The sequence below is a fragment of the Mesoplodon bidens genome (genome assembly GCF_964165515.1).
Source record: "Mesoplodon bidens genome assembly, chromosome: 9".
Taxonomy (NCBI): domain Eukaryota; kingdom Metazoa; phylum Chordata; class Mammalia; order Artiodactyla; family Ziphiidae; genus Mesoplodon; species Mesoplodon bidens.
Genome location: NC_138166.1, coordinates 60,046,769 through 60,070,640, shown reverse-complemented (window position 1 = coordinate 60,070,640; position 23,872 = coordinate 60,046,769). Strand labels below are relative to the sequence as shown.

General features: G+C 42.4%; 1 protein-coding gene across 3 annotated transcripts in view; it reads right to left on the bottom strand.

Annotated features, from left to right (window-relative positions):
* The window catches only part of WIPF3 (WAS/WASL interacting protein family member 3), a 91,250-nt gene extending 67,623 nt beyond the window's left edge, over positions 1-23,627 (bottom strand). For 2 of the 3 annotated variants that reach the window (XR_014016671.1, XM_081244214.1), the window contains exon 1: positions 23,385-23,627. The gene's annotated coding sequence lies outside the window, so the exon portion shown is untranslated. Of the gene's footprint in view, positions 1-23,368 lie in introns of all 3 variants that reach the window. The other variant, XM_081244215.1, reaches the window with a different exon arrangement.
* Positions 23,628-23,872: the final 245 nt, after the last annotated feature.

The window sequence follows — 23,872 nt, the reverse complement described above, 5'->3', positions numbered from 1 at the left end:
CTTCCCACTAGCTATCTACCTTACGTTTGGTAGTGTATATATGTCCATGCCGCTCTTTCACTTTGTCACAGCTTACCCTGCCCCCTCCCCATATCCTCAAGTCCATTCTCTAGTAGGTCTGTGTCTTTATTCCTGTCTTACCCCTATGTTCTTCATGACATTTTTTTTCTTAAATTCCATATATATGTGTTAGCATACAGTATTTGCCTTTCTCTTTCTGACTTACTTCACTCTGTATGACAGACTCTAGGTCTATCCACCTCATTACAAATAGCTCAATTTCATTTCTTTTTATGGCTGAGTAATATTCCATTGTATATATGTGCCACATCTTCTTTATCCATTCATCCGATGATGGACACTTAGGTTGTTTCCATCTCCGGGCTATTGTAAATAGGGCTGCTATGAACATTTTGCTACATGTCTCTTTTTGAATTATGGTTTTCTCAGGGTATATGCCCAGTAGTGGGATTGCTGGGTCATATGGTAGTTCTATTTGTAGTTTTTTAAGGAACCTCCATACTGTTCTCCATAGCGGCTGTACCAATTCACATTCCCACCAGCAGTGCAAGAGGGTTCCCTTTTTTCCACACCCTCTCCAGTATTTATTGTTTCTAGATTTTTTGATGCTGGCCATTCTGACTGGTGTGAGATGATATCTCATTGTAGTTTTGATTTGCATTTCTCTAATGAGTAAAGATGTTGAGCATCCTTTCATGTGTTTGTTGGCAGTCTGTATATCTTCTGTGGAGAAATGTCTATTTAGGTCTTCTGCCCATTTTTGGATTGGGTTGTTTGTTTTTTTGTTATTGAGCTGCATGAGCTGCTTATAAATTTTGGAGATTAATCCTTTGTCAGTTGCTTCATTTGCAAATATTTTCTCCCATTCTGAGGGTTGTCTTTTGGTCTTGTTTATGGTTTCCTTTGCTGTGCAAAAGCTTTTAAGTCTCATTAGGTCCCATGTGTTTATTTTTGTCTTTATTTCCATTTCTCTAGGAGGTGGGTCAAAAAGGATCTTGCTGTGATTTATGTCATAGAGTGTTCTTCCTATGTTTTCTTCTAAGAGTTTGATAGTTTCTGGCCTTACATTTAGGTCTTTAATCCATTTTGAGCTTATTTTTGTGTATGGTGTTAGGGAGTGATCTAATCTCATACTTTTACATGTCCCTGTCCAGTTTTCCCAGCACCACTTATTGAAGAGGCTGTCCTTTCTCCACTGTACATTCCTGCCTCCTTTATCAAAGAAAAGGTGACCATATGTGCGTGGGTTTATCTCTGGGCTTTCTATCCTGTTCCATTGATCTATCTTTCTGTTTTTGTGCCAGTAAAAAAAAAAAAAACTCATCAGAGTCCACAGCATAAAACTATAGTAGAATTGGGCAGAGATCCCAGAGAACAGTAAATACTTCTTCCAGGTAGCATCAGTATTATTTTATTACATAATCTAATACACACAGTAACATAGGGTCAGACAAAGTTGGCATTTTACTGGCTGAATGCTAAAGCAAGTTGGATGTGAGCCCACAAATTAGTTGAAACAAATATAAATGATCAGTTGTTTGTATTTTAACACTTTCTTTCATAGAAGGTGTTGGGTATATTCTTTATATGATCCTTAATTCAGTGGCAAAATAATTTCAGTCAAAAATTTACAACAGGGAATAAAGGGTTGGCTGAAGTATTAGTAGAACAAGAGAAAATATGGTCTCATTATATAAGGATTTTATCTTTTAACTAGACACATGAGAGCAGACAGACTTGCTTCTCTTGGTGCAGAATGGTAATGGGTTCAGAAGAGTAACTTACAAAACTTAAATGTCTCTTACCTAAGGGTTTTGCCATTTATCCAAAGAAAAATGACTGTAGGAAATAATTTTAAGGAGAATTGTGGCACAACTATTCGTGTAACCCCTCAGCACACAGATTATATTTTCCAGCCTCCTCTGCAGTTAGGTGTGACCATGTGACTAAGCTCTGGCCAACAGAATGAAGGCAGAAGTGATGCGCTCTATCTCTAGGCTGGCCCATAAAGACTTTCCATTCACTACTTTTCTGTCTTCCTCCATCCACTGGCTGGAGGCAAAGGTTCTACTGTGGGGATAGCCACCGATGTAATGAGTCTGGGTCCCTGACTCTCCATTTTAAGGCCATCTGCCAAACACCTGATTAGACTTTACATTCATGAAAAATAAACTTCTGTGTTAAGCCATGGAGAGTTTGGAGTTAATTTGTTAGAGCCACTAATATTTAACCAACCTAATATGGAACTAAATTGAATAGAACTGATTCACTTTTTCTTTTTTCAAATTTTTTAATTTTTTAAAAATTTTATTGGAGTATAGTTGATTTACAATGTTGTGTTAGTTTCAGATGTACAGCAAATGAATCAGTTATACAAATACATATATCCACTCTTTTTTAGATTCTTTTCCCATATAGGCCATTACAGAGTATTGAGTAGAGTTCCCTGTGCTATACAGTAGGTCCTTATTAGTTATCTATTTTATATATAGTAGTGTGTATATGTCAATCCCAATCTTCCAATTTATCCCTCCCCCCCTTACCCCCTGGTAACCATAAGTTTAGAGCTGATTTTCATTATTCATGGTAGCTAAGTTCTTTACAGTTGCCATGAACACTGAGTTAGCAAATACCTGAACCATTGCTCCTAGGAGAGACAAAGGGTTAGGCCCATGTGAGCCTCTGGTCACAAGATTTTTGTCAGCTGATTAATATATAACTTTGTTTTATATGTTAGTGTTTCTGATTAAAGATACCGTGTTTAATATAGATTGTTGATTCATTAATATTATAACTCATGCCTGAACAAAGCTTATCTAACATATATATATATATATATATATATATATATATATTTTTTTTTTTTTTTTTTTTTTTTTTTTTGCAGTATGCGGGCCTCTCACTGTTGTGGCCTCTCCCGTTGCCGAGCACAGGCTCCAGACGCACAGGCCCAGCGGCCATGGCTCACAGGCCCAGCCGCCCCGCGGCATGTGGGATCCTCCCGGACCGGGACACGAACCTGTGTCCCCTGCATCGGCAGGCGGACTCTCAACCACTGCGCCACCAGGGAAGTCCTAACATACATATTTTCTCCATAAGGCAAATCACAGCCTTCCTGTGTTCAAGAACACTAGGCAGCACTACAGCTGCCTGGCGGGGGGCCACTGAAGCGAAATCACCAACAATAAGCACAATAATTTGAAAAACATGGCACTAAATAGAATATGAAAAGGACACTTGTTTACAGTGTGAGAGCTGGAACGAGAAGTCAGAGTGCTGCTCGTTCAACCTCAGCTGGGAACGTGTGCATGACGCGACTCGAGCTTTTCCCCTCCCTGTGCATGGCTTTTCCCCTCCCTGTGCATGTCTGTGAATAACCGTGAAGTCACCTCCAACTATTCACTTTGGGGTTACAAATAAAGTTTAGAGGGTAGGTGATTAGCAAACTGTGGAATCCATGAATAATGGGGATTGACTGTATAACTTTATGAACCCCCTATATATATTCAGCACTGCACTAAGTACTTATAATACACTGTTTTATTTAATCCTCTCAACAACTCGATGGTAGAGGCTGACATTTCCATAGTAGAGATAAACCAAATTTTGTCTCAGAGAGGTTATGTAGTTTCTGCTAAGTTTCAGCAGGAGTACCAGAGCTGCATAAAAGCCCTGGCCTTTCTGATCCAAAACCTCATTTCTTTGTTTTACTAACTTGGTATAATTCAGATCATATTACTTATCTACTTCCATTTTGCAAAGTATTTTAGAGATCCTCGAGTGAAAAGGACCTCCTACAGGTAAGTATCGATATAATTCTTCCATGTGCTCCCCCTAACCTCAGCATCCTTTGCTCTCCATCTAGTTTTATCCTTACAACTCTGAGAGTGACCATGTGCCACTGGGCTTCTGTCTTCCTGAAATCTCAGGAATGATTTTTCAAACTCCAGGATGAAAGCATATTTTTATACTTAGTACTTGATGGCTGTGAAGGCTTTTTCTTGACAGATATAGTAATTAAGCAATTATCTAGAGAAGTATTTGTTAAAATCTGACAGTTAAGAATGTAGGGCTCCAGGAAGTCACAGGCTGTACCCATGAGCTCTTTGATGCTTTGTGCTCTCCCGTACATTTAAAAATGTCATTTTTCTCTGCAGGGTATTAAAAAATGCTTAGGATAAAAAAAGCCAGATTCTCAAAGGCTTTTATATTTTCTCCCAACTCATGAAATAACTCTGAAAACCAGCACTGAGATGCAGGTTTTCAAACACCATTAGAGGGGAGGGTAGCAAGATACTCAAACACCATTAGAGGGGAGGGTGGCAAGAGGAACAGAACTAACACTGTTTCCATGTGAGACCCCGAATGCGGGGGACAGTGCTGGTCTTACAGTCAGACTTGGGTTCTACTTCTGCTGCTGCTTTTCCCCAGCTGTGTGGCCTTAGTCAAGTTACTTAACCTAAGTGAGTCTCATTTTCTTTATTTGTAAAACAGCTACCATGCTTAACTCTTAGTTATCAGAATTAAAACAAAGACTGTAGGGCTTCCCTGGTGGCGCAGTGGTTGAGAGTCCGCCTGCCGATGCAGGGGACACGGGTTCGTGCCCCGGTCTGGGAAGATCCCACATGCCGCAGAGCGGCTAGGCCCGTGAGCCATGGCTGCTGAGCCTGCGCATCCGGAGCCTGTGCTCTGCAAGGGGAGAGGCCACAACAGTGAGAGGCCCGCCTACCGCAAAAAAAAAAAAAAAAAAAAAAACAAACAAACAAACAAACAAAAAAACAAAGACTGTAGATGAAGAACGTAATACAGGTCCTGACACAAAGCAGACACTTAATTGAAGCTATATTTATCATCATCATACCACCACCCTCTCCACTGCCACAAGTAACTATAAGAAAAGGTGGGGCTTCCCTGGTGGCGCAGTGGTTGAGAGTCCGCCTGCCGATGCAGGGGACACGGGTTCGTGCCCGGGTCCGGGAGGATCCCACATACCGCGGAGCGGCTGGGCCTGTGAGCCATGGCCGCTGAGCCTGCGCATCCGGAGCCTGTGCTCCGCAACGGGAGAGGCCGCAACAGTGAGAGGCCCGCGTACCGCAAAAAAAAAAAAAAAAAAAAAAAAAAAAAAAAGTTAAATATGCTGAGCTTTGTGAGTTATTTCAGAGAGAAATAACTCATGGTCAACAATTTTACACACTAGTTGCTCTTGTCATCATCACTTTTCTCCCCTAAGTATAGTTTGTCAGATCACAGCTGTTCACAAATAGAAAATGTGCCTATTTTTAAAATATAAGCAAGGATTACTGTTACTATTTGACAAAATCATCTTTTGCTGGTTCTAAAAATACATTTGAATAGAAATCTGAAAATAAGGTTCTCTGGGCACTCATAACTCTTTATGTTTTTTTGTTGTTGTTGTTTTGTTTTGTTTTTACATCTTTATTGGAGTATAATTGCTTTACAATGGTGTGTTAGTTTCTGCTGTATAACAAAGTGAATCAGTTATACATATACATATGTTCCCATATGTCTTCCCTCTTGCGTCTCCCTCCCTCCCACCCTCCCTAACCCACCCCTCTAGGTGGTCACAAAGCACCGAGCTGACCTCCCTGTCCTATGCGGCTGCTTCCCACTAGCTATCTACCTTACGTTTGGTAGTGCATATATGTCCATGCCACTCTCTCACTTTGTCACAGCTTACCCTACCCCCTCCCCATATCCTCAAGTCCATTCTCTAGTAGGTCTGTGTCGTTATTCCCGTCTTACCCCTAGGTTCTTCATGACATTTTTTTTTTCTTAGATTCCATATATATGTGTTAGCATACGGTATTTGTCTTTCTCTTTCTGATTTACTTCACTCTGTATGACACTGTCCTACTGAGTCCCTTGTTTCTTTGCCTATGAAGTCAGGAAAAGAGAAGAGAGATTTCTCACCTCTGCACTAATGCAGGCGAATGAACCCTGTGAGGCAGTCCATTTCTCACACTGTGGTTTCAGCAGGGTCCTGCCACTCTACCAATCAGTCTTTTATTTATCAAAAGTGTCCTGCAGCCAGGAAGTCACAACCCAAGAGCCCATGAGCATATAAGGCACATATCAAAATGTTCTCGAAAAACATGTGGTATAGTTGCCAAAGCTGTAAGTAAAACAATAAAGGAATTTTTAAAAAACCTTCTTTCCAGGTTATGGTGAAAATGATGTACGAGTGGTCACTTTCTGTTGTCACTTCCTCATTGTTTTAGAGCAAATTCTCTGGGCAGAGTCCTCTCCTGGGACTTCCCACCTGTAAGCTCTCATGCCCCCCCTCCATCCACCTCGTTAAGTGAAGACCATCCTCTTATTGGCCAAATGGAAGTTGCTGCTCTCACTCTCCTCAATGGTACAAAATTCCTGGAATATTTAGCTTCTTGGGGGAGGTGGGGCATGTCAATCTGAGAAAGCAAGGAAGCAGGGGATAAGGTAGGGGGAAATAAAAAGCACAGGATAAAAAAGTCTTTGAACATTTGTGTTCTAGATTATAGTAAGGTAAGTTAGCCCTGATACAGCCCTTGCGATGAGTCAGGCACTATCCTTAGGACTTTTCATATATGAACGTATTTAAGCCCCACAATATCCCAATCAGATAGATACTATTATTGCCATTCTTCCGATGAGGAAACCGAGGCCCACTGAGGTTAAGAAACTTGCCCAAAGTCACACAGTGAATTACTGGAGGAGCAGGCATTCAAACGCAGGGTGTCTGGCTCCAGAGTCCATGCTCTTAAGCACCATGTTAACTTAAGACACTCGTAAACATACGACTTTTTATAGTTTTTGTCACATCCACATACCACCGAACTTACTTTAAAATTGTTTATTTTGAGAAAGAAACTTTAAATTATTACGATAAATGGAAAACCAATATTATTTGCCATAAATAGATGGTAATAATAAAAATCAACTTAACGATTATTAAAATAAAATGTTCATCTATGTACCATCTAAACTCATTTAGGTTTCCATAGTGATACTTAAACCTTGGTGCTTTGGGGAACAGTGGTCTAGAGCAGTGTTTCCCCAATTTTAAAGGAGGACGAATCACCCAAGGGGTCCTGTTAAAATGCAGATTCTGATTCAGTAGTTCTAGGGTGGGGCCTGAGATCCTGCATTTCTAACAAGCTCCTGGGCAAGGCCAACCCTGTTGGTCTGAATCCATACCTTGAGTACCTCTAGAATGTGGAAGCTTGTAAGAAAGGCACAGTCTCCACCCCAGACCTACTGAATCAGAATCTTTGGGAGTCTCTTGTCAGCAAGTGATTTTTGTGCCCCCTGAAGTTTGAAAAGCCCTGTTCTAGAACAACCAGGATGATGAAATGCCCTGCCCCATACAGTCGGAACTTGTGTCCTCTACTGAGAAGGTTCTTTTTTCTGTAGATCCGTTTAATTTCAGCAGTCTGGGTCCATGAAAATGGCACACTGTACTTAGGACTGGAATTGACACACAAGGGAAACAGAAACTGAGCTGAGTGCCCATTCACCTCTCCCACAGGTGATATGAAGAGTTTCCCACACCTGAGATACACCAGCCTTGACAGCAGCTCCTGAAGCTGAATCTTCTCAGGTCTGACCAGATATGATAGTTAATTATCTGCTGCAATGCTTAAAGGATTTATGAAGATTGTCCGTGTGTGTTCTAAAACCAAGATACACTTTAACCACAATCTAATATGGAAGCTACTAAGTCACACCTACAACGAGCTCAGAAATTGGTTACCTTTTATAAGACTTATTGAAATGCAAATTTGTTCCCAGATCACTGAATTCATTATAATATTTGAACAGTATTAGGTGAAAAGATATAGTGATACTGATAATATTTATCATTGACTCAAGCATTTTAATTATGGACTTCCCTGGTTGTCCAGTGGTAAAGAATGCACCTTACAATGCAGGGGACGTGGGTTCAATCCCTGGTCAGGGAACTAAGATCCCACATGCTGTGGGGGAACTAAGCCAGCGCACTACAACTACTGAGTTCACGCGCCTCAACTAGAGAGCCCACGTGCCCTGGAGCCTGTGCGCCACAACTAAAGAGAAGCCCGTGCAATGCAATGAAAGATCCCTCATGCCACAACAAAGATCCTGCATGCTGCAACTAAGACCCAACGCAGCCAAAAATAAATAAAAATAAAATAAATTATGGCTAAATGCCATAAAATTCGTTGTGCATGTGTTTCCCAAGAATTAAAGGAGAAAATATTGATTTCCTGTCTCTTTTTTTCTGCCTTTGAATTAGCTAAAAGAAGAATGAGGCTTATTAAAAAGATATGATAAAAGAAAAAAGACATGATAGGGGGACCTCCCTGGAGGTCCAGTGGTTAAGACTTTGCCTTCCAATGTAGTGGGTGTGGGTTCCATCCCTGGTCAGGGAGCTAAGATACCACATGCCTCACGGCCAAAAACCCAAAGCATAAAACAGAAGCAATATTGTAACAAATCTAATAAAGACTTTAAAATTGGTCCACATCAAAAAATCTTTAAAAGATAATATTAAAAAAATACATGATACTAATCACACATTTATAAGTAAGTCTCATTTTACATAACAGCTATGCTTCTGAAAAATGGCATCTCTAATTTTGGAAAAATTGAGGTATGCTTTAAGCATACAAAAGGAGTTTATTATTCAATGGAAACCCATAATCAATGTTATAAAATAATAAATCATTTTATAAAATAAATTACCACCTCTTTAATTTATTTTATAATGTTGGATTTTATAAGGAGGGCATTTTTTCCTTTCTAAGGCTAAAGGTGGTCATTTTGCACTTAGGATTGTGAATACTCCTAAAAATGCTGTTCTGAGAATCACTGAGGAAATAATGTTCAGACTGGAGGGGGCACAGGGAACAAGTCTACAAGACAAATTCTTTCTTTTCTAGTTTCACTTCTGAGACTTTAGATTTTAGTTTCAGTATTTTCACAGTAGGGATACTGTGCCAGCCTGGGCCAGATCAGGATGGCTGGCCCAAGTTCTGGTGCCTCCAGTTCCCTGTCCAGTTTGAAGTTGGCTACAATCTCAAACAACCTGTGGCAAGGAGGCATCCTCAGCTCTGTCACCAGGCACATTCTGTCCGTGGCAGCAAGCACCGTTCACTGACAGCCAAGCCTGATACACTGACTGGAGGTCTTACCTCTCAGACTACAGGGCTTCACTCCCCAGTTCACATATACTCCTTTCCTAAAGGCTCTTTGTCATGGAGTCAAGTTCTCCATTTCACCCTCCACTCTATTCTATGCATCCTATCCTCTGTCCACACCACACTTGTGACGTTTTCTTACATACCTTTTCTTTATATTTCTGTGCCTTTGTCCATGCTATGCAGGCTGCATGTGATGGCCTTCACCACCTGGAAAATTTCTACCAATCCTTTGAAACACACTCAGGTGCCAACTTCTCTGCACAGATTTTCTTCTTCCTTCGCCAAAGCTAACTCCTCCTATAGTACTTTGTTCGCAATTTTATTACGGCACTAGGGACTCTGGCAATTTCCTTTCACATGTCTGTGTGTCTCCCTTCACTGGACCATGGGCTCCTCGAAGGTTCAAAGATAGGAACTGTGTCTTAGGTATCTTGGTATTGCCAAGGCCAAAGGTAGTGTCAAATACTGTTGCTCTGCTGTCGCTACGGGGAAGAAATAGAAAACATATATATCAGGGGTCATGCCAACTACTTAAGCAAAAGATGGAGACACACCTTGGCAGCAGCACATTATGTAAATTGTATGTCTACAGATTAAATAATTATCTTAATGATATTTAAAGAAAAATATTACCAACTGAAATAGGAAGGGAGGAAAAGTGCAGGAGAAATTCCTGTCCAACTGTAGGCCTTATTATCAGTGTGGGAATAAAATGTATTTTGGATGTGGGATTCTCAAAGCTTCCAGTGCTCACTAGAAAAGCTTCACCTGGCATGTTAGAAACACTGTCATCAGAGGAATAGTTTGACAGTTGAGAGAACTGGTCTCTAGTTCTGTTTTTTTTGTTTTGTTTTGTTTGTTTTTGTGGTATGTGGGCCTCTCACTGTTGTGGCCTCTCCCATTGCGGAGCACAGGCTCTGCACAGGCTCTGGACGCGCAGGCTCAACGGCCATGGCTCACGGGCCCAGCCGCTCCGCGGCATGTGGGATCTTCCCGGACCGGGGCACGAACCTGTGTCCCCTGCATCGGCAGGCGGACTCTCAACCACTGCGCCACCAGGGAAGCCCCTCTAGTTATGGTTTTAATGGTCATCTATTTCTCCATCTATAAAAAAGTAAAGCATGTTCCTTCTTTCCTGATTTGCATAAGTGTGAGGACCAAATGAGTATTGCTTTGAGATAAGTATTAAACAAATCAAAAATAGTTTATGATCCTCTCCAAAAAGCAAAGTTCTTTCAAATGTAATTTTTAAAATTAAGGATATGGTGGCTTCCTGGAAATGGACACGCTTGTCCTAAGGGACAGGAGAGATGAGGCTTTAGTCTTTTAAATTAGAAAACACTTTTCAAAATAAAGTTGAGTTCAAGGAGGTCTTCTGGTTTTCAGATGGTGGACTGAAAATATCTCTGTTCCTTCCTTTTCTTGGAACCATTTCAAAATAGGAAGGAAAGGGAATCTCAGAAATATAAACTCAATTGCAGAAAGTAAAAACTAGATTTCTGTAACCCTGAATTTCAATAAATGAGACAGGGCTGCCTGCTGCCCAGGACAATCAAATACAGGGTCTAGGTAAGGTGTTGTAGAGAGTAGGCCTGTGGCTGCAGACCTCAGACAAAGTCCACACAGAGTCATTCTCCAAAATAAGAAGCTCTGGCTCCTCAGTGAGGAAACCCCACCAACACTTGTTTAGAGTAATGGAAAAGGGTGTGTAGGACGGCACAGGAGCGACCCTGGACCCTAGACACACAAGGGAGCAGGGAAGGAGGCAAAGACAAGCCATTCCAGCAGGTGCACGGCTAGAAATGAGGAAGGGTGACGGAGAGAGTAAATCATGAGCAGCCTAAAGCCTCTCACTTTCTCTCTCTTCCTCTCTTCCTGCCTCTCCCTCTCCCACCCTCCTTCTTCTCTCTTCTCTCTCTCTCATAAGGACCACTTCTCTGACCCAAAGAGAACTCTCCATGGTCTAGAACCTGCCCTGATCTTTTCCTTAAACAAATCTCCTGAATATAGTTGGTCTAAGAAGAATTCAACTCATTCTAAGATGAATACTAAATAAAAGGGAACGGTGAAGAGAACCAGCACAAGATCTATACAAGAAAACTAGAAAAAAAAGTGGGAAAAGGAACAGGACAAAGGACAGACGATAGAGGAAAAACACTTACCAGAAAATATACTGCTGTGAAGCAGATGAAAACAGTGACAAGGCATAAAATTATTAACTGAAAAAATTTTATGAAACAGTTATCCCTTTAAATTAAGGACTCAAAGGAAAAATATAAGGACTCTGAGAAGATGTAGCAAGGCAATAGGAGATGAAATATAATGTGGGAGAAGTGAAAGAGAAAAAAAATAATAATAAGGTTTAATTCTATAGATTAAAAGGCACATGATATCTGAAGAAAAATGATATAGTTTTGGAGACATATTAGACATGCCGCAGTATCCCAGAGAAATAATGTATGATCCAAAAGTTTATACCCAGCCAAACTGTCACTGTGGTCAAAAAGCAAGTAAGACAGATTTTTTTTTTTTTTTTTTTGCAGTACGCGGTCCTCTCACTGTTGTGGCCTCTCCTGTTGCAGAGCACAGGCTCCAGACGTGCAGGCCCAGCGGCCATGGCTCACGGGTCCAGCTGCTCTGCAGCATGTGGGATCTTCCCGGACCGGGGCACGAACCCGTGTCCCCTGCATCGGCAGGCGGACTCTCAACCACTGCGCCACCAGGGAAGCCCAGACAAATGTTTTTAAACATGCAAGAATTATGTTTCCTGAATATATATTGAAGATACTACCATAGGAAAAACTTCAGCCAATTAAGAGTTGAAGAGAGAAATTAGGGCAAAAAGAAAGACAGTGAGTACTGAATTAACCATAGAACCAAGACTGAAGAGCCTATGAAATTATGGTAACAGAAATGGCTATAACTACTATTAATCATGGCAAAATAGAAAGATATAACAAAAGTTGTCAGGTAAAAGGGAAGATAAAGCAGGAGATAATATATGTATATTAAGTTCCTTAGCTTGCAGACAAAAGGTGGTTAAAAAAATCTTTATTTTTAAAATCTTTTAAAATTGAGATATAATTGACATACAACATTGTATTAGTTTTAGGTATACAACATAATGATTTGATATATGTATACATTGTGAAATGATTACCTGTTTGCTATGACTTAGATATTTAGATTTCTGAGCACTTTATAGTTTGTGTGTATGTATTAATAGTTTGTATTAATAAAGCAATTCTTTGTTTAACAGGAAAAGAAAGTAGTGACCCAACAGAAAAATGGACAATGGGCCAAACATATCACAGATAAAGAAATACAAATGGCATTTAAACACATTTGAAAGTGCTGAACCTTATCGATAATGAGACAATACAGGTCAGAACCACACCAAGATACAATTTTTCACTTAGATTGACAAAGATCAGAGGTTTGGCAAATATGTATTAGAGAGGGTGCAAGGCATCAGACGCTCATAATTACTGGTGGAAATATAAATTAGTACAACTTTCTGTAAAGGGCAATGAGCAAATTATCAAATTTTTAAAATATACTTTCTAATTCTAGGAATTTATCTTATCACATAGTGTATCACTTACGAGAAATAATGCATACAGCGACATTCACTGCAGCATTGTTTTTAATAGCAAAAGGCTGGAAATAACCTATAAACCCACTGACTGGGAGCTGTTTATTAAATTACAGTTTGTACCTTAAAATGGCATACTAGGTAGCCATTAAAGGAATATGGCAGCCCTATATGTACCAATATGGAATGATCTCCAGGTTATATTAAGTGAAAAAAGCAGGCAGCAGAAAATGTATATAGAATGAATATGCTTTTATTTGTATTATATGTGTATACCTATAAATACAGGTATATGTAAATATAGGTATACCCATACTTGCCTATACATATATATGTATGAAATCTCTCTGGAAGAATGTATAACAACCAGGTGGTCTGAGACTGGGGTGTGAGAAAGACTTACTTTGTAGTATATATCTTTTTTACACTTTTTGAAGTATGTATCCTGGGCATTACTACCCATTTGAAAAACTAACTTAAAAAATAAAAGTTCTGGGGCTTCCCTGGTGGCGCAGTGGTTGAGAATCCGCCTGCCGATGCAGGGGATACAGGTTCGTGCCCCGGTCCGGGAAGATCCCACATGCCGCGGAGTGGCTGGGCCCGTGAGCCATGGCCACTGAGCCTGCGCATCCAGAGCCTGTGCTCCGCAACGGGAGAGGCCACAACAGTGAGAGGCCCACGTACCGCAAAAAAAAAAAAAAAGAAAGAAAAAAAGTTCTGGATTGCTTTCTTTACTTGGGACAATTGTGAAGAAGTAATTTTTAAAATGTTTTGCATCATCTGAGTTAGGAGACCCCTCTACATCTAAAAGGTAAATACAAATGAATAAATGAATAAAGAAAAATATAAAGTTGTGTTGACAATTTGGTCTAAGTGAGCTGGATCCACAAAGAACAGCACTGAGACCTGACCATGGGTTTCGCTGGGCTGGCCTTGCAGGCAGACTTCCATGACAGCTGAAATCATCCCCTGCAGCCAGCCACAAGCACCAAAGGCGACTGACCAAGTGGGCTCGGAAAACCAAGAGTAGAGTAAAATAATTCTCCTCAAACCAATCCATAACCCCTAAGATTTAATTCTTCTGTTAATACATGGTTACTACACAATGAGGAACAGCTTTAAAACACGACTGCCCATTAGGCATGAATCATTTGTGAGTTGGTTCCATTTGTAACCGATCCTAGTCATTCGTCAAACGGGAGAAAACAAGAGAGCACCATAAGGGGGTGCACAGGTCTGAAATGACAATGGTGGCTTTCTTTCTCCAGCCACAGAATAATGCACCCCTAGATCTTACGGACAGGTATCCTGACCCATCATTCTTAGGCATACGTAATTTATATAGATAATGTCAAAATGGGGCTTCCCTGGTGGCGCAGTGGTTGAGAGTCCGCCTGCCGATGCAGGGGACATGGGTTCGTGCCCCCGTCTGGGAAGATCCCACATGCCGCGGAGCGGCTGGGTCCGTGAGCCATGGCCGCTGAGCCTGCGCATCCGAAGCCTGTGCTCCGCAACGGGAGAGGCCACAACAGTGAGAGGCCCGCGTACCGCAAAACAAAACAAAAGAAAACAAAAAACCAAAATGACTACAGGTCAACCACTATCACTTAAAACTCACTGACCATCCATGACCACCAGGAACACACAACACCAGGCATGAACCCAGATCGGCTTTAGCCTTCCTTCTAAAAGTCTGGAGGTGAATTTCTAAAACCTTCGGACATACACACAGAGGTGAAAACCAGAAAAAATGTCATGCAAAAGCTGTTAAAATGTAGGGGAAAATGTTGCTTGCTTGTCTTGTTCTAGGCAGTTATCTTACCTATTTCTGAAGCTACTTTATTCTTCCTCTGAAATACTGGAGAGCAAGATGATTGGCCAAAAAACGTTTCATTCAAAAGTTTAGAAGAGTATTAGAATAAACGACAGCTTTAAGGAATACTGGAGACTTAAATTCTATCTCTGTGTCATTAAGAGGAAGTACAATTACATCTTTGGTCCTTTTTCTTGGTTCTACCATATGAGGAGAAAAAAATGTCTCCAGTAATTATTTATGTCAGACACATAGCAAAGGAGCCAGCATCATTTTTCACTATACGTTTATTCCCTGGGCAGACATGGTTGATGATTTCATACTGATGTATGTGGTCGGGAGAGCTCTTTGTTCAACAATTCATTAACAAAAACAATAGTTCACATGTACTAGGTGGATTCCCTGTGCTAGCAATTCTGATTGTTATTTACATAATTATCTTTCATCCCCCCAAACAACTCTGCACGAAAGATATTATTATCCCCATTTCACAGACGAGGAAACAAAGGCTCAAAGATGTAAAGTAATAGTCCAAGATCAAATAGCTGGGACGTGACACAGCTGTATCCAACCCATGTGAGCCGCCCCTAAGCCTCCGCACTCTCCATTACTCTGCCCAGCTTCTGACAAGCATCTCAGCCTTTGCAGTCTCTGCAATGCAGAAAATATTTACTGAGCTTCTTCTACATGTTAGGCACCACGCTAGTCACTGAGTAAACTATAAACATGAATAGCAGATAATCAATAAATACTTGCTGAATAAATAAATCTATAGATACATGGCACCTGTCCACAAATGATAGCTTATAACACTTACATATTGAAAGTTACTGTGTGCCAGGCACTTTGCTAGGAAAAGGCAGAAAAAAAGAAGAAAAAAGAGGCAACAATAAAGCATATGGTATATAAAAAGCACAAAATAATTTCCAATAGATCAGTAACCACAATAACTATTGGTACACAGATAATTAGCTTCTCTTACTAAAGGACAGAGATATTCTAATTGCTTTAAAAATTAACTATATCTCCTTTATAAGAAACGCAGCTAAGACAAAATGATGTTTAAACCTTTGAAAATAAAACAATGAAAACAATACCCAAGTAGATACTAAAAACTGGTATAGAACCCTCATACTTTGCTGGTGGGAATGTAAAATAGTGCAGCCACTTTGGTAGAGTTTGTAAGTTCCTCGAAATGTTAAAGAGAATTATCATAAGACTCAGTAATTCCACTCCAAGGTATCTATCCAGAGAAATGAAAACATTTGCCTACACAAAAACTTAAACATGAATGTTTATAGTAGCATTGCTCATTACAGCCAAAATGTAGAAACAACCCAAACGTCAATCAACTTATGAGTGGATTAACAAAATGTAGTATGGGCCATGCAATGTAATATTATTCAGCAATAAAAAGTAATGAAGGGGACTTCCCTGGTGGCACAGTGGTTAAGAATCCGCCTGCCAATGCAGGGGACACGGGTTCAAGCCCTGGTCCGGGAAGATCCCACATGCGGCGGAGCAACTAAGCCCGTGTGCCACAACTACTGAGCCTGTGCTCTAGAGCCCGCGTGCCACAACTACTGAGCCCACGTGACACAACTACTGAAGCCTGCACACCTAGAGCCTGTGCTCCGCAACAAGAGAAGCCACCGCAATCAGAAGCCTGCACATCACAACGAAGAGTAGCCCCCGCTCGATGAAACTAGAGAAGGCCCGAGCGCAGCAACGAAGACCCAACCCAGCCAATAATTAATTAATTAATTAAAGGAATGAAGTACTGATAGATGCTATAGCATGGATAAACCCAAAAGAGATTATGTTAAGTGAAAGAAGCCAGTCCCAAAAGGTCACATACTGCATGATTCCACACATATAAAATTCCAGAATAGGTACATCCATAGAAATAAAAAGTAGATTAGTGGTTGTCAGGGCTGAGGAGAGGGGGGATAGGAAGTGACTGCTAATGGGTTTCTTTCTGGGATGATGAAAATGTTCTGGAATTAAGATGATGGTTATAGTTGTGTGACTGTGAATATTCTAATAATCACTGAATTGCATACTTTAAAAGAGTGAATTTTATGGTATGTGAATTATACCCCAATAAAGCTGTTTTTTTTTTGAAAACCGGTGCAGCATGATTAATATCAGGCAAAATAGAATCCAGGGCAAAACATATTAATAGAAATTATAAAGTGTTGGAAACATAAATGAAAAGGTAATTAACTGTTCCCATGGCTTATGGACCATGAAAAGCATAAGAAACCTCTGAGACAGGTCTTCTATAATTGAAGGGAGTGGGGAGGGGGTGAGCAAAGCTTTGCCACGTGGGAATGTCTGGGGTGTGTGGCAACCAGTCCCAGCAAGCGTGGCGCTCACAGAGCCAGGTTGAGCTTTAGTTTATAAGCTTCTAAAGAAAGGAGAGATGTTAGTTAGACACTGGTGTTTTAAATACAGCACCCTGGGGGCATGTGTGGAAAATGAATTATAGGGCAATGAAGAAGCAGCAAATAGGTAGACCAATTTGGGGATCCACATGAGCAAGGATGGATATTTATTTGAATTAGAGTAACGGCAATGGGACAGAGCCAAGGACGATAACAGTTTGGATGTCTGGGATGTGGGGAGAAGAAAGAGTCAGGACAACCCCAAGGCTCCTTGCCAAGATAATCTAATATTAATTAAGGAAGGCAGGAGAAAACGTGTGGGTGTTGGGGGGTGGTGAATGGGCGGGGAGAAGTGAGTTTAATTTGAAGCATATGAGGTCCTTTTGGCAAACGGAAATTTAGATCTGAAATTTAGAAAAGAGGCAGGGCTGGTGACAGTGGTTTAGGAATCTACATAAGGCAATTGGGTGTGTTTCATCCTCTAATGCTAATTGTATGAAAAACTAGAAAAGTATAACATTTAAAATTACTGAGTCACTTCTGTAATTTCTAATTAAGTCAGGGACATGGCTAATAATGGAAGTTATGTCAGGTGGCTGATACTTCTAGCTGCCTACTCAATAACCATTTCCTCTTCTTCCTTAGAGCAAAATCCCTAATTAGAGAGAGGGGTGGTAGTTGCAGTTTACCCAGCTAAAAATATTTGACTTCTCAGACTCTTCACATTTTAGAGCAACATTGTGACACCATCCTGGCCAATGAGATGTCATCAGAAGTAGCTGGGGAGGGCATCACACTTTCTATCTAAAAAGGCAAAACCTCCCTAATAGAAGGGCCCTCGCTCTTTAGCTATTTATACATTTCCTTTCTTCCTGCCTAAAGATGTAAGCCTAGAGATACAGCAGCCACCTTGTGGCCATGAGGCAACTAGATTTAGAATGATGTCCTATATGGTGAAGATGGTGAAGCAGGGAAAGGCTGATTCTCTGATAGTACTGTTTGAGCTCCTGCATCACCCCTGGACTGCCTTTCTTGGGAGTCTAGCTCCACAAGACACTCTTGTATCTGTTTAAGCCAGATTCTGATGTGTGCATTGTTTTTGTTTTGTTTGTTTTGGCAGCTGAATGCAATCCTAACTGATACAAATCATATTTGGGCTAATGTATATGTAATGAGACTAAAAAGACATGACCATTATTTCAAGACTAAAAAAAAAGTTTAAAAATCAAATATCATTTATTCTTAATACCAAGAAGTACTGAAAGTATGAAAGGGCTTAAAAGGTAGCACAGAGCACTGGATATTTCTTTTTCCAAACAGTGTGATAAAATCTGCAGCTAAAGGGAGATTCTGGGACTACCAGTATTAAGAAAGTTCATGAACACATCTATTAATGAGCTTATGTGCATGATGACACCCTTTGGACTTTTTCTGGATAAAGTAAAGTGATCTGGCTCATTTATATAGCTTCAGCGAACAAATGTTCTTAAAGATGGGATTGTCCACCTGACTCTCACAAGAATTATAATCTTTGGAAGAATCTTTCTCCTCTCCCAGGCACTCAGTAAGCATAGCTAAGGAAACAGCACATCTCCAAACCACAGTGTTCTGGCCCTTCACGGAAGAGCTTTTATTGGGCTGTGCTCTGAGAGTATGTCTCTGGAACTGCAGTCAATAATGTTCTAAGAAACACTTATTATTAACTTCTACCACAAAACTTCCATTGTCTTCATGGCAGGGACCATGTTGAAGACTCAGATCTCTATGGCAACAGTGACTGCTTTGAAGAACCGCCAGGAGAAAGCCATCCCAAGTTTCAGGACCAGGAAAAGCTGTGTAACTGATCTCATTTTATCTCATGGTCACTGTGCATTGGGTAACTATTTGTGTTTTCCTCTTTGTTTTGGTTACTGGGAAGCTCTGACAAATTTTTAATCCCATCTCCCGAAACTACACCAAACCTTATAGTAAACTCATCTCTAGAAATTACCTGCACCTTATAACACAGTCTTGTTCACTAAATTACCTTTGATTTTATCTTGCTTCCTTATCTGTGTGTTCTCTTTACCCCAGTTTCATTATTAATTTTATGTTGTTTATGCCTCAAATGCTTTATGGAACCAGAAACACTTAAGGCAAACAATTTTTAAAAGCATCAGATGATAATAATTAAAAAAATAGCTAATTTATTGAACATTACTATGATCCAAGCACTGTCCTAGGCACTGGACCTATTTTAAGTTATTTACCCTAAATATGAGATAAGTAGTATTATTACTATGCCCACTTTACAGATGAGAAAACTGAGGCACAGAAAGGTGAAGTAATTTGTCCAAGGTCATACAACAAATAAATGATGAATGAAAGATTCCAACCCAGGTGTTTCAAATTACAACCGTTTTACAAAAGAAGAAATAATAATATTTAATTTCTAAAAGCAGCAGAGGCCTTCTGATCTTACAGGCTGAACTTAGCATCCTTCAGCTTTAAAGGAGATATCTATTATACATCTTGTCCATACAATCATGCCTGATGACCCATATTAACAGAGGGGAATGAGACAGTAAAAGTCAAAAGGACAGTTAATCCAAACTGACTTTTGACCTTTAAATACGAAGGTATTCATTCATTCACTCACTCATTCATTCACTACTCATCACATGCCACCCATGATGCAGCAGCTGGGAAGAGAGATGAAACAGGTATAGTACCTGTCCTCCAGGAACTCAGGTGCAATAAGGGAGAGTCAGACAGGTAAAGGGCACCTTGGGCTTATGAGTTGGCTGATAGCAGACCAGGGCAGGGTGTGTCATGATCATTCTGAGAACAGTTTAGCCCTTGGCCTCTCTGTCCATCTGATAATGGGAGTAAGAAAAATCAGCTCCCTTATAGGGCTGTTGGGTTGATTTCATATGTAGAAAGCTCTTAGCCTAGTCAGGCACAACAAGTATTCAGTATGAGGTAGCCTTTGGCTCTTAAGGCACAGTGGATGGCAGCCTGGGCACCTTGCTCTGACACACACCTGCACACACATGGGCCCAAGTCCTCACAAGCTCCCTACTGCCTCCTCTTAGCTACTCCCAGGAGCTGACAGGCTTACAGTCCATAGACAGGCCTGGCACTTCCTTTCTGGATGCCACCATCTCAAATTCAGTGTCTCACTGGAATACATCGCCCACACAGGGTGACTATTCCTTCAAGATGTACTTGAAAAGCTTTCACAGAGCCTGGCCCACATAATGGCCACCTGGCATGTTTGCCACATTTGCTCTGCTTCACTCTATCTCTTTGGCACTTCAGCACGGCAGTTCACCACACGATTCCCCTGCTGCAAAACGGGTCAGGTTCCTGCTTGGGCAGGCCTAAGGAAATACCCAACTAGAATGGCAAAGGGGAAGTTTCAAGTGCACTGTTGGCTGAAGTCAGTGAGAAAACTTATGTGCTGCACCTGCTCCGCATCAGCTGGGAACCGTCCCTCTCTTCGGTTTTGTGCGGTGGCTAAATAAGAAGTAATTAATCCTTTCTCACCAACCCTAACTCATATTTAACAGTTCCCTCTCGAAGTCTGTTTTGTCATGCTCTCAGCAGAGTCAGTCAAACGTTATGATTCCTTTCCAAATATTCCAGCAGCCAGATGGCAAGAACACTAACTGTGACATGGCAAAACTCGCCTAAAGATAACTTCGTGATGCATAATCACGCTTGATGGCACTCAGCTGAGCAGATTCATCCAGCTACCTCTCTACCTGCCCCACTTAATCCAGCTTCTTCAAACCAAAACCTTCTAATTCCAAGAACAAGACAAACATTCAACTCTGCAATGTGATATTAGCTGGTAAAACAAACACGATTATTCTCCTCCGGCTTCTGAATTTTAGGCAGAAGTATAAAATCACTACAAGAACACACTTTAGGACACATTTTTCAAGATTTCTCTCTAGATAAAATATTCCTGTACCCTAAAGTTTCAAATATTTCTGCACCGAATGTAAGTAGATTTACAACACGTTTGCTGGAAAACAAATTTCTGTCCTTCTGCTGAGTTATTTTTGTAGGTTTTTTTTAAACATAAGCATTGATAAACATATATTTATAAATTCTAGAATGTAGGAAAGTTGACTGTTTTTCCCTAGTGAAGATCCTACAGGTTCTCCTCTAGAGTAAATTACATTTTGGTTTCTCAGATCTTTTCTAGGTTATATTATTTATTTTGTGTGTGTATTTAAGTGACTGCAAAAACAACCTGTACTGTATGATTTCTGAACAATAAATCTCCTAAAAACAGGCTGGGCCAGCTGGCTTTCTCCTGTTCCTAAAACTGTATGTTCTTAGACACACACACACACTTCCTCCATCCCTTCCGCTGCTGGCTACCTTCAGTCTGTGACACAATCTCACAACTATATGAAAACAACAGAGGCTCCTGGAAAGGAACCAAAAGGGGGCACGGCAGGAAACCGGGCTTCAAGTCTCTGTCACCCTGATGGCTCTGCCCTGATTCAGGTGGCCGAAAATTGCTTGTTTATGGTTGCATGTATAGAATTTGAAATCTGTGTACCCAGGTTCTTAACCCTGCTCCCCTGAGTAAGGCATTTAACCTCTGTGAACTTTTATTTTCTTGTCTGTAAAAAAAGGCACAATAACAATACTGCCCTTAAAGAACTGTGAATCATGTGAGGTGATTCGTGTAAAGGCATTTGGTAAGGCCCTCTGCAGTGTGTATTTCATTTCCCGTTATTGCTAAACTTTCTTTGCTCTCTGTTCTTATTTATTTATTTATTTTTCTGATTTGGTTTCTGTGGTTTTTAAATGTATTTCTAAAATTCATTGGCTGCAAAACTGCAGTAATCTGTGTGCTACTACAATGAGTGGATTTTTAGCATTAAATTTTTATTTACTTTTTTATTGAGGGAAAGCATAAGTGCACAAATCTCAAGGGAATAACCTCAGAAATATCTATATGTGTACACCTGTGTTACCACTACTTAGGTCGAGGTAGGGAGCATTTCCGGCACCTGTGAAGCCTCCTTTTCTGTCCAAGTCATTACCAGGCCCAAAGGCAACCCAACCCCTCTTCTAGCTTTGCCTAAAATTAAAAAAAAATTTTCTTTTGTTTTTCAGGGGAGGCTGGAGTGCCTGCGACAACTACTACTGCTGACCAGAAGAAATGTACTTCTCTTCCTTCTAAAGAGATAAAGATTCTGTAAAGGAGGAGAAAGGCACGAACTTTCTGAATCATTTTGCAGCCAAGGACACCCCCATGCTCGGAGAGGCGAAGTGAAAGCCCACCTTCCTGCTGCAGAGTAACTTTCCTTCCAAACAGAGCCCGTCACAAAACAGCGCGAGCGTCAGGGATGTTGTCGGCTCGTCCCAGCGCGCCAGAACAGCTCTCTCTTCCTCTCCCGGGAGAGAACTTCTTTCCAGGGAGCAGCGCGCACTGGGTCCCCACGCCGCCCCCGCTCCCGTCGCAGGCACACCCACGCGGCTGGCAAGCCACGCTCAGAAGGCGCTGTTCCTGCGAGCCAGTGCCCGCCTGCCCACGGGGACAGGGCTGGGCTCCCTGTCCTCCAAGCCCCACCCGGAGATTCGGAGTGCCCTCTCCCCCAGCCCTGCTCCCGCATCCCCGCTCCACCTCTGCCTCCGGTGTGTACTGAGGGAGGCGGGGAATAGGCTCTGCCACCTTCTCCCTTATTCCTCCAAAGGAGACTTTAAAACCCATGCATGGCCAGATCTAAATTGCTGGAGCACAGACTACTGACCTCTGGGGACTGGAGATGAGCACTGGGAAGGGAGTCCCGAGACCTGCGCTCTGGCCCCAGTTCAGTCACCACGAGCTGTGTGACCTTGCGTAAGTCACTTTACATCTCCGAGATTGGCTTCCTCATCGAGGGCTTCTGTATCCCCCAAGCCACCTTCAGTTCTGCAATTTCCCAGCTGCTCTTTACTTCGCTCCCGCTCATCCCGCGACAGCCCCCTCCCCAGCGAGACCCCAGCCTTTTGTTCTGGGGGTGAAGCGGGGAAGGGAGGAACGGAGAGCTTGGCGAAGACCAGGCCCGGGCGGCCTTGTCGCCAGGGGCTGCTCTCCGGAGAGTCGGGTCGGTGGAAGTCACCACGCAACCCCGCGGTGACCTCGTTCCCTCCGCGGTCCCGTTACGGCCGGGCCTTGGAGACGCCGCGCGGCGGGGAGCGGGCGGCAGGCTCCTGCGCAGCGCAGCGCCCCGGGCTGGGGGCGCCCGGACACCCGCATGCGCGCACGCAGCACTCCTGCCCCCGCCGGCGTTTCACTCAGCTCCGGGACGGCCCGAGCGCCCGCAGCTGCGGCTCGTTCCTCCTCCCTCCGGCACCGACCCGGGTACGCGCGCGGAGCCGCTACCTGCCGCTGGCCGTACCGAGAACAGGACAGGATTCGTCTCTGGCCGACGTCCCCGCCGCCGCCGCCGCCGCCGCCAACTCTAGGCTCCGGGCTCCGTCCCGCAGCGTCCGTGCTCCAGGCGGTGCCGCTGGGGCCAAGCTGCGCTGGGTGCTGCGCCCGGTGAGCGCCGCTCACTCCCCGGCCGCCAGCTCTGAGGCTGCCGGGACGCGGAGGCGGGGCCGTCGCCCCCACCTGCTCCTCAGGCTCCTGCCGGGGAGCCTCAGCCGGCCTGCGCGCAGGGACGCGGCCCGGGTGGGCGGGGTCGCTCTGGAACCCGGGAGGCGGGTCCTAGCCGCCGAGCGCGCCTCTGCCTGACGAAGTCCCAAGTCTAAGCTGAGGAGAGAGTCTAAGTTTGGGGCCCAAGGCTGGAGTTCCCCAGATAGGAGGGGCTGTGATGCGAGCGACACCCGGCCTAGCACCGCCAGGCTGGGGACACTCCACTCCTTCATCAATTTATTCCAAAAT